At 47.6% G+C, this 14,012-nt stretch overlaps 1 protein-coding gene and 1 long non-coding RNA gene across 4 annotated transcripts in view; both read left to right on the top strand.

Annotated features, from left to right (window-relative positions):
• The window catches only part of LOC127907089 (mitogen-activated protein kinase 1), a 126,286-nt gene that overhangs the window by 18,501 nt on the left and 93,773 nt on the right, over positions 1–14,012 (top strand). The gene's annotated exons all lie outside the window — the stretch shown is intronic.
• Positions 9,268–13,561, top strand: LOC127907090 (uncharacterized). Of its 3 annotated transcripts, none has more exons than XR_008063081.1 (3): positions 9,268–9,825; positions 11,995–12,177; positions 13,252–13,561. It is a non-coding gene; the product is annotated as an uncharacterized LOC127907090 (long non-coding RNA). The 3 variants fall into 3 exon arrangements; XR_008063083.1 differs by lacking the exon at positions 9,268–9,825 and adding an exon at positions 11,466–11,612; XR_008063082.1 differs by lacking the exon at positions 9,268–9,825 and adding an exon at positions 11,779–11,925.

Raw genomic sequence — 14,012 nt, 5'->3', positions numbered from 1 at the left:
GTAGAGAAGGGTTTAATGTGGGGCTTTAATCCAGCTGTAACTGCCAGTAGAGAAGGGTTTAATGTGGGGCTTTAGTCCAGCTGTAACTGCCAGTAGAGAAGGGTTTAATGTGGGGCTTTAGTCCAGCTGTAACTGCCAGTAGAGAAGGGTTTAATGTGAGGCTTTATTCCAGCTGTAACTGCTAGTAGAGAAGGGTTTAATGTGGGGCTTTAATCCAGCTGTAACTGCCAGTAGAGAAGGGTTTAATGTGGGGCTTTAATCCAGCTGTAACTGCCAGTAGAGAAGGGTTTAATGTGGGGCTTTAATCCAGCTGTAACTGCCAGTAGAGAAGGGTTTAATGTGGGGCTTTAATCCAGCTGTAACTGCCAGTAGAGAAGGGTTTAATGTGGGGCTTTAATCCAGCTGTAACTGCCAGTCGAGAAGGGTTTAATGTGGGGCTTTAATCCAGCTGTAACTGCCAGTAGAGAAGGGTTTAATGTGGGGCTTTAATCCAGCTGTAACTGCCAGTAGAGAAGGGTTTAATGTGGGGCTTTAGTCCAGCTGTAACTGCCAGTAGAGAAGGGTTTAATGTGGGGCTTTAATCCAGCTGTAACTGCCAGTAGAGAAGGGTTTAATGTGGGGCTTTAATCCAGCTGTAACTGCCAGTAGAGAAGGGTTTAATGTGGGGCTTTAGTCCAGCTGTAACTGCCAGTAGAGAAGGGTTTAATGTGAGGCTTTAGTCCAGCTGTAACTGCCAGTAGAGAAGGGTTTAATGTGGGGCTTTAGTCCAGCTGTAACTGCCAGTAGAGAAGGGTTTAATGTGGGGCTTTAATCCAGCTGTAACTGCCAGTAGAGAAGGGTTTAATGTGGGGCTTTAATCCAGCTGTAACTGCCAGTAGAGAAGGGTTTAATGTGGGGCTTTAATCCAGCTGTAACTGCCAGTAGAGAAGGGTTTAATGTGGGGCTTTAATCCAGCTGTAACTGCCAGTAGAGAAGGGTTTAATGTGGGGCTTTAATCCAGCTGTAACTGCCAGTCGAGAAGGGTTTAATGTGGGGCTTTAATCCAGCTGTAACTGCCAGTCGAGAAGGGTTTAATGTGGGGCTTTAATCCAGCTGTAACTGCCAGTAGAGAAGGGTTTAATGTGGGGCTTTAATCCAGCTGTAACTGCCAGTAGAGAAGGGTTTAATGTGGGGCTTTAATCCAGCTGTAACTGCCAGTAGAGAAGGGTTTAATGTGGGGCTTTAATCCAGCTGTAACTGCCAGTAGAGAAGGGTTTAATGTGGGGCTTTAATCCAGCTGTAACTGCCAGTAGAGAAGGGTTTAATGTGGGGCTTTAATCCAGCTGTAACTGCCAGTAGAGAAGGGTTTAATGTGGGGCTTTAATCCAGCTGTAACTGCCAGTCGAGAAGGGTTTAATGTGGGGCTTTAATCCAGCTGTAACTGCCAGTAGAGAAGGGTTTAATGTGGGGCTTTAATCCAGCTGTAACTGCCAGTCGAGAAGGGTTTAATGTGGGGCTTTAATCCAGCTGTAACTGCCAGTCGAGAAGGGTTAAATGTGGGGCTTTAATCCAGCTGTAACTGCCAGTCGAGAAGGGTTTAATGTGGGGCTTTAATCCAGCTGTAACAGCCAGTCGAGAAGGGTTTAATGTGGGGCTTTAATCCAGCTGTAACTGCCAGTAGAGAAGGGTTTAATGTGGGGCTTTAATCCAGCTGTAACTGCCAGTAGAGAAGGGTTTAATGTGGGGCTTTAATCCAGCTGTAACTGCCAGTAGAGAAGGGTTTAATGTGGGGCTTTAATCCAGCTGTAACTGCCAGTAGAGAAGGGTTTAATGTGGGGCTTTAATCCAGCTGTAACTGCCAGTAGAGAAGGGTTTAATGTGGGGCTTTAATCCAGCTGTAACTGCCAGTAGAGAAGGGTTTAATGTGGGGCTTTAATCCAGCTGTAACTGCTATTTATTTAATTTTATAAACAGGGTGATTTCAATCCTGAATGCTGATTGGCTGACATTCATGATTGACATTCATGGTATATCAGTCCGTATACCACGGGTTTGACAAAATATTTATTTTAACTGCACTAATTTCATTGGTTGACGGACCTCGCGGGTCTGTGATATATGGTCAATATACCACAGCTAAGGGCAGTGTCCAGGCCTCAGTTCTTAAACCACTGACTCTCTGGTGTGGTCTGTTCTGTGTGCTTCGATGTAGTAGGGTTAATGAGGGTATTGACAAGTGAACCACAGGATTGTGTGTGTGTGTGTCAAGGTTTTCACTCCGTCTCAGCCAGAGAGAGCTGATTGTGGTAACCACACAATTAAATGGAACACGCAATCACTCAAATGTGTCCTAGGAAACCATTTTTACTAAAGTAGCTGTCTTGTCACAAAGTAATGTACTTCACATGGCCAAAAGTATGTGGACACCCTTTCAAATTAGTGGGTTCTATTTCAGCCACACCCTTTGCTGACCGGTGTATAAAATCATGCGATCTCCTTAGACAAACATTGTCAGTAGAATGGCCTTACAAGAAGAGATCAGTCACTTTCAATGTGGCACCGTCATAGGATGCCACCTTTCCAACAAGTCAGTTTGTCAAATTCCTGCCCTGGTCAACTGTAAGAGCTGTTATTGTGAAGTGGAAACGTTTAGGAGCATAAGACGAAGTTGTAGGCCACACAAGCTCACAGAACGGGACAACAGAGTGCTGAAGCACTTAAAAATGGTCGATCCTCTCTGAATGGTAGGAGGTCCTTGCAGCAATGTTCCAACATCTAGTGGATTTAAATGTTTAAAAATCTTTTAAATTATAGTTATATATATAACTAGTTAAGAACAAATTCTTATTTACAATGACTGACTACACCAGCCAAACCCAGACGACGCTGGGCCAATTGTGCGCCGCTCTATGGGACTCCCAATCACAGCCGGATGTGATACAGCCTGGATTTGAACCAGGGTGTATTTAGTGACGCCTTTTGCACTGAGATGCCTTAGACCGCTGCGTCCATGTTGCAGCCACCATGATGCTTGAAATAATGGTACTCAGTAATGTGTTGTATTGGATTTGACCCAAACATAAACCTATGTATTCGGGACATAAAGTGAAGTGCTTTGCCACATTTTTGCAGTATTACGTTAGTGCCTTGTTGCCAACAGGATGCTTGTTTTGCAATATGTTTTATTCTGTACAGGCTTCATTGTCACTCTGTCATTTAGGTTGGTATTGTGGAGTAACGACAATGTTGTTGATCCATCCTCAGTTTTCTCCCATCCCAGCCATTCAACTGTTTTAATGTCACCATTGGCCTCATGGTGAAATCCCTGAGCGGTTTCCTTCCTCTCCGGCAACAGAGTTAAGGCGTCGCCATGCTTCAGTTCGGCTGGCGCCTGCTGAACAAGTGTGCTCGTATATTCCCTTAAGGCCTCCACTTGAAAAATGGGCAATAGTACTGTTTTGTCCATTTTAGAGATTCCGTAGCCAGTCTAAGTATTTCTTAGTCGAACAAAAATATAAAAGCAACATGCAACAATTTCACAGATTTTACTGAGTTTTAATCTATGGATTTCACATGACGAGGAATACAGATATGCATCTGTTGATCACAGATACCTTAAAAAGGTAGGGCCGTGGATCAGAACCAGTCAGTATCTGGTGTGGATCAGAACCAGTCAGTATCTGGTGTGGATCAGAACCAGTCAGTATCTGGTGTGGATCAGAACCAGTCAGTATCTGGTGTGGATCAGAACCAGTCAGTATCTGGTGTGGATCAGAACCAGTCAGTATCTGGTGTGGATCAGAACCAGTCAGTATCTGGTGTGGATCAGAACCAGTCAGTATCTGGTGTGGATCAGAACCAGTCAGTATCTGGTGTGGATCAGAACCAGTCTGTATCTGGTGTGGATCAGAACCAGTCAGTATCTGGTGTGGATCAGAACCAGTCAGTATCTGGTGTGGATCAGAACCAGTCAGTATCTGGTGTGGATCAGAACCAGTCAGTATCTGGTGTGGATCAGAACCAGTCAGTATCTGGTGTGGATCAGAACCAGTCAGTATCTGGTGTGGATCAGAACCAGTCAGTATCTGGTGTGGATCAGAACCAGTCTGTATCTGGTGTGGATCAGAACCAGTCTGTATCTGGTGTGGATCAGAACCAGTCAGTATCTGGTGTGGATCAGAACCAGTCAGTATCTGGTGTGGATCAGAACCAGTCTGTATCTGGTGTGGATCAGAACCAGTCTGTATCTGGTGTGGATCAGAACCAGTCTGTATCTGGTGTGGATCAGAACCAGTCTGTATCTGGTGTGGATCAGAACCAGTCAGTATCTGGTGTGGATCAGAACCAGTCAGTATCTGGTGTGGATCAGAACCAGTCAGTATCTGGTGTGGATCAGAACCAGTCAGTATCTGGTGTGGCCAACATTTGTCTCATGCAGCGTGACACATCTCCTTCACATAGAGTTGATCAGGCTGTCGATTGTGGCTTGTTGGAATGTTGTCCCACTCCTCTTCAATGACTTTGAGATGTAGCTGGATATTGGCGGAAACTGGAACACTCTGCCGTACACGTAGATCCAGAGCATCCCAAACATGCTCAATGGGTGACATGTCTGGTGAGTATACAGGAAGAACTGGGACACGTTACTGTACACGTAGATCCAGAGCATCCCAAACATGCTCAATGGGTGACATGTCTGGTGAGTATGCAGGAAGAACTGGGACACGTTGCCGTACACGTAGATCCAGAGCATCCCAAACATGCTCAATGGGTGACATGTCTGGTGAGTATACAGGAAGAACTGGGACACGTTACTGTACACGTAGATCCAGAGCATCCCAAACATGCTCAATGGGTGACATGTCTGGTGAGTATGCAGGAAGAACTGGGACACGTTGCCGTACACTTAGATCCAAAGCATCCCAAACATGCTCAATGGGTGACATGTCTGGTGAATATACAGGAAGAACTGGGACACGTTGCCGTACACGTAGATCCAGAGCATCCCAAACATGCTCAATGGGTGACATGTCTGGTGAATGTGCATTCAAATTGCCATTGATAAATGCAATTGGTGTTCGTTGTCCGTAGTTTATGCCTGCCCGTACTATAACCCCACCACCACCATGGGGCACTCTGTTCACAACGTTGACATCAGCAAACTGCTCACCCACATATTTACATTACATTTAAGTCATTTAGCAGACGCTCTTATCCAGAGCGACTTACAAATTGGTGCATTCACCTTATGACATCCAGTGGAACAGCCACTTTACAATAGTGCATCTAAATCTTTTAAGGGGGGGGGGGGTGAGAAGGATTACTTTATCCTATCCTAGGTATTCCTTAAAGAGGTGGGGTTTCAGGTGTCTCCGGAAGGTGGTGATTGACTCCGCTGTCCTGGCGTCGTGAGGGAGTTTGTTCCACCATTGGGGGGCCAGAGCAGCGAACAGTTTTGACTGGGCTGAGCGGGAACTGTACTTCCTCAGTGGTAGGGAGGCGAGCAGGCCAGAGGTGGATGAACGCAGTGCCCTTGTTTGGGTGTAGGGCCTGATCAGAGCCTGGAGGTACTGAGGTGCCGTTCCCCTCACAGCTCCGTAGGCAAGCACCATGGTCTTGTACGATACCATACACGCCGTCTGCCATCTGCCCGGTACAGTTGAAATGAGTAGCTTGCTTCTCATCTACTGGTGTTGGCTTGCTTCTCATCTACTGGTGTTGGCTTGCTTCTCATCTACTGGTGTTGGCTTGCTTCTCATCTACTGGTGTTGGCTTGCTTCTCATCTACTGGTGTTGGCGTGCTTCTCATCTACTGGTGTTGGCTTGCTTCTCATCTACTGGTGTTGGCGTGCTTCTCATCTACTGGTGTTGGCGTGCTTCTCATCTACTGGTGTTGGCTTGCTTCTTATCTACTGGTGTTGGCTTGCTTCTCATCTACTGGTGTTGGCGTGCTTCTCATCTACTGGTGTTGGCGTGCTTCTCATCTACTGGTGTTGGCGTGCTTCTCATCTACTGGTGTTGGCGTGCTTCTCATCTACTGGTGTTGGCGTGCTTCTCATCTACTGGTGTTGGCTTGCTTCTCATCTACTGGTGTTGGCGTGCTTCTCATCTACTGGTGTTGGCGTGCTTCTCATCTACTGGTGTTGGCTTGCTTCTCATCTACTGGTGTTGGCTTGCTAGCTGACAAGTTGTTTGCCCTGGTTTTTGAACTCTGAGATTCAGCTGAAAAGATGTTCGCCTTGTCAGAAACACTACAAAAAATGATCACGTCTTAGGTTCTATAGAAGTAGAATACTAGAATGGCCATGAACCTTCTTATGACGGGCCAAAGGTCAGCCATTGTGGTCAGGGAGTTGGTCAACCATGGTTTTCCAATGCTGTGGTAAAATATTGTTGTAAAACAACGAATGTGAAGAATTTATGTGCACTGAATGTGTTAGCTAGCTAGCCAGACATTTTTAGAGAAATAAGTCCATAATTTAAAAAATGTAACTGCCAATATTCAAACAATGCTGTCCATCCACAGCCATATACTGGCTGACATCAGTTGATGATGGGACAAGTTGGAAATGCAACAAGTACTGATATTGTATCGTATAATGACACTCACAGCTTTCTAAGAAAACATTCTGTTTACAAATATTTTGGAGACTTTATACAGGTTTGTATAAACAGTATTTATACTTGTATTACAATATTTTAGGTTGACTATAATTCCATTACATAATCTCTGATACATCACATGCCTTTATTTTCCTGCATAAGAAAAAAATCAGGAAATGAACCACCTCTCTCTGATGACCCTAATGCTAACTGTACCTTATAAAATAAATTACATCTGGTATAGTGATTCATGGCCATACAGATCATGACTAGAGGTGGGGAGTGTTGTGTTGATTTGGGAATTTTCAACGACATAGGTGTCATATCGACTAAGATGTGACAGAAGGAACATTTTTTATAGACCCAATCAATCCAATTCCCTGCTATAGTCGCACAGATTTAACTGTGTATGGGGGATGCTATGCTAAACCTGCTGGCAGGGTTGAGCTTTCTCCCCTCCCCTTTCCACATCGTCATAGCAATGGCCTGTTTCATAATCCACCACACTGGCTGCAATATCTAAGGCCTTGCACTCTGTTTCCATGGAAACACTACCACCTCTTCCTTTCTCTCTGTCCTCTTTCTCATCTCTCTCAATTCAATTTACTTTCAATTTCAGGGCTTTATTCGCACGGGAAACATATGTTAACATTTTCTCTCTCCCTCTCTTTCTCTCCCCTCTCTTTCTCTCCTCTCTTTCCTCTCTTTCTCTCTTCTCTCTTTCTCTCTTCTCTCTCTCTCTCTTCTCTCTCTCCTCTCTTTCTCTCTCCTCTCTTTCTCTCTCTCTCCTCTCTTTCTCTCTCCTCTCTTTCTCTCTCCTCTCTTTCTCTCTCTCTCCTCTCTTTCTCTCTCTCCTCTCTTTCTCTCTTTCTCTCTTTTCTCTCTCTCTCTCTATCCTCTCTTTCTCCTCTCTTTCTCCTCTCTTTCTCCTCTCTTTCTCTCTCTCTCTTTCTCTCCCCTCTCTCTCTTTCTCTCTCCCCTCTCTCTCTTTCTCTCTCCTCTCTCTCTCTTTCTCTCTCCTCTCTCTCTCTCCTCTCTTTCGCTCTCTCCTCTCTTTCGCTCTCTCCTCTCTTTCGCTCTCTCCTCTCTCTCGCTCTCTCCGCTCTCGCTCTCTCCTCTCTCTCGCTCTCTCCTCTCTCTCGCTCTCTCCTCTCTCTCGCTCTCTCCTCTCTCTCGCTCTCTCCTCTCTCTCGCTCTCCTCTCTTTCGCTCTCTCCTCTCTTTCGCTCTCTCCTCTCTTTCGCTCTCTCCTCTCTTTCGCTCTCTCCTCTCTTTCGCTCGCTCTCTCCTCTCTTTCGCTCTCTCGCTCTCTCCTCTCTCTCGCTCTCTCCTCTCTTTCGCTCTCTCCTCTCTTTCGCTCTCTTCCCTCTCTCCTTTCTTTTATTTCTCTCCTCTCTCAATTCAATTTAAGGGGCTTTATTTACATGGGAAACATATGTTTACATTGCCTAAGCTATTTAAATAGATAATAAACAAAAGTGAAATAAACCATAAAAAATAAACAGTAAACATTACACTCACAAAAGATTCAAATGAATAAAGACATTTCAAATGTCAGATTATGCGCAAATAGTTCAAGTACAAAAGGGAAAATAAATAAGCATAAATATGTCTTCTATTTACAACAGTGTTTGTTCTTCACTGGTTGCTCTTTTCTCGTGGGAACAGGTCGCATGTTGCTGCTGTGATGGCACACTGGTATTCTAATTTTTTGTGGTTCTGTGTAATCTGATGGAAATATGTCTCTCTCATCTGGTCATACATTTGATAGGAAGTGAGGAAGTGCAGCTCAGTTTCCACCTCATGTTGTGGGCGGTGTGCACATAGCCGGTCTTCTCTTGAGAGCCAGGTTTGCTTACAGCTGCCTTTCTCAATAGCAAGGCGATGCTCACTGAGTCTGTACATAGTCAAAGCTTTCCTTAAGTTTGTCAGTCAGATTTTCTGCCGCTGTGTACTCTGTTTAGAGCCTGTGAACCTGTGATGTTCATGTTTAGGCCGAGGTACGTATAGTTTTGTGTGCTCTCGGGCAACAGTGTCTAGATAAATACAAATTCTATGTTCCTGGTAACTGGACGTTTTTTGGAACAGCATTATTTTTGTCTTACTTAGATTTACTGTCAGGGCCCAGGTCTGACACAATCTGTGCAGAAGAGGGGAGGGGACTGAGGCTTCAGTGTGTTAGTAGAACAGGTTAGTGAACCCAGGACCAGCTGGATGAGGGGACTGAGGCTTCAGTGTGTTAGTAGAACAGGTTAGTGAACCCAGGACCAGCTGGATGAGGGGACTGAGGCTTCAGTGTGTTAGTAGAACAGGTTAGTGAATTCAGCCCCAGGACCAGCTGGATGAGGGGACTGAGGCTTCAGTGTGTTAGTAGAACAGGTTAGTGAATTCAGCCCCAGGACCAGCTGGATGAGGGGACTGAGGCTTCAGTGTGTTAGTAGAACAGGTTAGTGAATTCAGCCCCAGGACCAGCTGGATGAGGGGACTGAGGCTTCAGTGTGTTAGTAGAACAGGTTAGTGAACTCAGGACCAGGACCAGCTGGATGAGGGGACTGAGGCTTCAGTGTGTTAGTAGAACAGGTTAGTGAATTCAGCCCCAGGACCAGCTGGATGAGGGGACTGAGGCTTCAGTGTGTTAGTAGAACAGGTTAGTGAACTCAGCCCCAGGACCAGCTGGATGAGGGGACTGAGGCTTCAGTGTGTTAGTAGAACAGGTTTGTGAATTCAGCCCCAGGACCAGCTGGATGAGGGGACTGAGGCTTCAGTGTGTTAGTAGAACAGGTTAGTGAACTCAGCCCCAGGACCAGCTGGATGAGGGGACTGAGGCTTCAGTGTGTTAGTAGAACAGGTTAGTGAACTCAGCCCCAGGACCAGCTGGATGAGGGGACTGAGGCTTCAGTGTGTTAGTAGAACAGGTTAGTGAACTCAGCCCCAGGACCAGCTGGATGAGGGGACTGAGGCTTCAGTGTGTTAGTAGAACAGGTTAGTGAACTCAGCCCCAGGACCAGCTGGATGAGGGGACTGAGGCTTCAGTGTGTTAGTAGAACAGGTTAGTGAACTCAGCCCCAGGACCAGCTGGATGAGGGGACTGAGGCTTCAGTGTGTTAGTAGAACAGGTTAGTGAACTCAGGACCAGCTGGATGAGGGGACTGAGGCTTCAGTGTGTTAGTAGAACAGGTTAGTGAACTCAGCCCCAGGACCAGCTGGATGAGGGGACTGAGGCTTCAGTGTGTTAGTAGAACAGGTTAGTGAATTCAGCCCCAGGACCAGCTGGATGAGGGGACTGAGGCTTCAGTGTGTTAGTAGAACAGGTTAGTGAATTCAGCCCCAGGACCAGCTGGATGAGGGGACTGAGGCTTCAGTGTGTTAGTAGAACAGGTTAGTGAACTCAGCCCCAGGACCAGCTGGATGAGGGGACTGAGGCTTCAGTGTGTTAGTAGAACAGGTTAGTGAATTCAGCCCCAGGACCAGCTGGATGAGGGGACTGAGGCTTCAGTGTGTTAGTAGAACAGGTTAGTGAATTCAGCCCCAGGACCAGCTGGATGAGGGGACTGAGGCTTCAGTGTGTTAGTAGAACAGGTTAGTGAACTCAGCCCCAGGACCAGCTGGATGAGGGACTGAGGCTTCAGTGTGTTAGTAGAACAGGTTAGTGAACTCAGCCCCAGGACCAGCTGGATGAGGGGACTGAGGCTTCAGTGTGTTAGTAGAACAGGTTAGTGAATTCAGCCCCAGGACCAGCTGGATGAGGGGACTGAGGCTTCAGTGTGTTAGTAGAACAGGTTAGTGAATTCAGCCCCAGGACCAGCTGGATGAGGGGACTGAGGCTTCAGTGTGTTAGTAGAACAGGTTAGTGAAGCTTCAGCCCCAGGACCAGCTGGATGAGGGGACTGAGGCTTCAGTGTGTTAGTAGAACAGGTTAGTGAACTTCAGCCCCAGGACCAGCTGGATGAGGGGACTGAGGCTTCAGTGTGTTAGTAGAACAGGTTAGTGAATTCAGCCCCAGGACCAGCTGGATGAGGGGACTGAGGCTTCAGTGTGTTAGTAGAACAGGTTAGTGAATTCAGCCCCAGGACCAGCTGGATGAGGGGACTGAGGCTTCAGTGTGTTAGTAGAACAGGTTAGTGAATTCAGCCCCAGGACCAGCTGGATGAGGGGACTGAGGCTTCAGTGTGTTAGTAGAACAGGTTAGTGAACTTCAGCCCCAGGACCAGCTGGATGAGGGGACTGAGGCTTCAGTGTGTTAGTAGAACAGGTTAGTGAATTCAGCCCCAGGACCAGCTGGATGAGGGGACTGAGGCTTCAGTGTGTTAGTAGAACAGGTTAGTGAACTCAGGACCAGCTGGATGAGGGGACTGGGACTGAGGCTTCAGTGTGTTAGTAGAACAGGTTAGTGAACTCAGGACCAGCTGGATGAGGGGACTGAGGCTTCAGTGTGTTAGTAGAACAGGTTAGTGAATTCAGGACCAGCTGGATGAGGGGACTGAGGCTTCAGTGTGTTAGTAGAACAGGTTAGTGAATTCAGCCCCAGGACCAGCTGGATGAGGGGACTGAGGCTTCAGTGTGTTAGTAGAACAGGTTAGTGAATTCAGCCCCAGGACCAGCTGGATGAGGGGACTGAGGCTTCAGTGTGTTAGTAGAACAGGTTAGTGAACTCAGCCCCAGGACCAGCTGGATGAGGGGACTGAGGCTTCAGTGTGTTAGTAGAACAGGTTAGTGAATTCAGCCCCAGGACCAGCTGGATGAGGGGACTGAGGCTTCAGTGTGTTAGTAGAACAGGTTAGTGAATTCAGCCCCAGGACCAGCTGGATGAGGGGACTGAGGCTTCAGTGTGTTAGTAGAACAGGTTAGTGAACTCAGGACCAGCTGGATGAGGGACTGAGGCTTCAGTGTGTTAGTAGAACAGGTTAGTGAACTCAGGACCAGCTGGATGAGGGGACTGAGGCTTCAGTGTGTTAGTAGAACAGGTTAGTGAATTCAGCCCCAGGACCAGCTGGATGAGGGGACTGAGGCTTCAGTGTGTTAGTAGAACAGGTTAGTGAACCCAGGACCAGCTGGATGAGGGGACTGAGGCTTCAGTGTGTTAGTAGAACAGGTTAGTGAAATCAGGACCAGCTGGATGAGGGGACTGAGGCTTCAGTGTGTTAGTAGAACAGGTTAGTGAACTCAGGACCAGAACTGGATGAGGGGACTGAGGCTTCAGTGTGTTAGTAGAACAGGTTAGTGAACTCAGGACCAGCTGGATGAGGGGACTGAGGCTTCAGTGTGTTAGTAGAACAGGTTAGTGAATTCAGCCCCAGGACCAGCTGGATGAGGGGACTGAGGCTTCAGTGTGTTAGTAGAACAGGTTAGTGAACTAGTGAACTCAGGACCAGCTGGATGAGGGGACTGAGGCTTCAGTGTGTTAGTAGAACAGGTTAGTGAACTCAGGACCAGCTGGATGAGGGGACTGAGGCTTCAGTGTGTTAGTAGAACAGGTTAGTGAACTCAGGACCAGCTGGATGAGGGGACTGAGGCTTCAGTGTGTTAGTAGAACAGGTTTGTGAACTCAGGACCAGCTGGATGAGGGGACTGAGGCTTCAGTGTGTTAGTAGAACAGGTTTGTGAACTCAGGACCAGGACCAGCTGGATGAGGGGACTGAGGCTTCAGTGTGTTAGTAGAACAGGTTAGTGAACTCAGGACCAGCTGGATGAGGGGACTGAGGCTTCAGTGTGTTAGTAGAACAGGTTAGTGAATTCAGCCCCAGGACCAGCTGGATGAGGGGACTGAGGCTTCAGTGTGTTAGTAGAACAGGTTAGTGAACTCAGGACCAGCTGGATGAGGGGACTGAGGCTTCAGTGTGTTAGTAGAACAGGTTAGTGAACTCCAGGACCAGCTGGATGAGGGGACTGAGGCTTCAGTGTGTTAGTAGAACAGGTTAGTGAACTCAGGACCAGCTGGATGAGGGGACTGAGGCTTCAGTGTGTTAGTAGAACAGGTTAGTGAACTCAGGACCAGCTGGATGAGGGGACTGAGGCTTCAGTGTGTTAGTAGAACAGGTTAGTGATCTCAGGACCAGCTAGATGAGGTGACTGAGGATTCAGTGTGTTAGTAGAACAGGTTAGTGAACTCAGCTCCAGGACCAGCTGGATGAGGGGACTGAGGCGTCAGTGTGTTAGCAGAACAGGTTTGTGAACTCAGCCCCAGGACCAGCTGGATGAGGGGACTGAGGCTTCAGTGTCTTAGTAGAACAGGTTAGTGAACTCAGGACCAGCTGGATGAGGGGACTGAGGCTTCAGTGTGTTAGTAGAACAGGTTAGTGAATTCAGCCCCAGGACCAGCTGGATGAGGGGACTGAGGCTTCAGTGTCTTAGTAGAACAGGTTAGCGAACTCAGGACCAGCTGGATGAGGGGACTGAGGCTTCAGTGTGTTAGTAGAACAGGTTAGCGAACTCAGGACCAGCTGGATGAGGGGACTGAGGCTTCAGTGTGTTAGTAGAACAGGTTAGTGAACTCAGCCCCAGGACCAGCTGGATGAGGGGACTGAGGCTTCAGTGTCTTAGTAGAACAGGTTAGTGAACTCAGGACCAGCTGGATGAGGGGACTGAGGCTTCAGTGTGTTAGTAGAACAGGTTAGTGAACCCAGGACCAGCTGGATGAGGGGACTTAGGCTTCAGTGTGTTAGTAGAACAGGTTTGTGAACTCAGGACCAGCTGGATGAGGGGACTGAGGCTTCAGTGTGTTAGTAGAACAGGTTTGTGAACTCAGGACCAGCAGGATGAAGGAACTCCTTTGCTCAGCTCTTGGTATTGCAGGGCTTGGTAATGATATGAGCGGTGGTCATTGTATTTTGGATGTTTCCAAAACTTTAATTGCTCATTGAGTTGTTATTATTAGTGGATATTGGCCTAATTCTGTCCTGCATCCATTTTTTTAAGTTTTTGTTTGTAGGAGAATGTTAAAGAACTCTGCATGCAGGGTTTCAATGGGGTGTTTGTAGTTTTGGGTGAAATATTGTTTTACGGGTGGACCCCACACCTCGCTGCCATAAAGGGACCCCACACCTTCAGCTGCCATAAACAGTGGACTCCACACCTCGCTGCCATAAAGGGACCCCACACCTCGCTGCCATAAAGTGGACCCCACACCTCACTGCCATAAAGTGGACCCTTCACACCTCGCTGCCATAAACAGTGGACCCCACACCTCGCTGCCATAAAGTGGACCCCACACCTCACTGCCATAAAGTGGACCCCACACCTCGCTGCCATAAAGTGGACCCCACACCTCGCTGCCATAAAGTGGACCCCACACCTCGCTGCCATAAACAGTGGACCCCACACCTCACTGCCATAAAGTGGACCCCACACCTCGCTGCCATAAAGTGGACCCCACACCTCACTGCCAGGTAAAGTGGACCCCACACCTCACTGCCATAAAGTGGACCCCACACC

This window comes from Oncorhynchus keta, chromosome 14 (assembly GCF_023373465.1).
Source record: "Oncorhynchus keta strain PuntledgeMale-10-30-2019 chromosome 14, Oket_V2, whole genome shotgun sequence".
NCBI classification, from domain to species: domain Eukaryota; kingdom Metazoa; phylum Chordata; class Actinopteri; order Salmoniformes; family Salmonidae; genus Oncorhynchus; species Oncorhynchus keta.
Note: the sequence above shows the minus strand (reverse complement) of the source record. Positions and strands in the feature narration are given on the sequence as shown.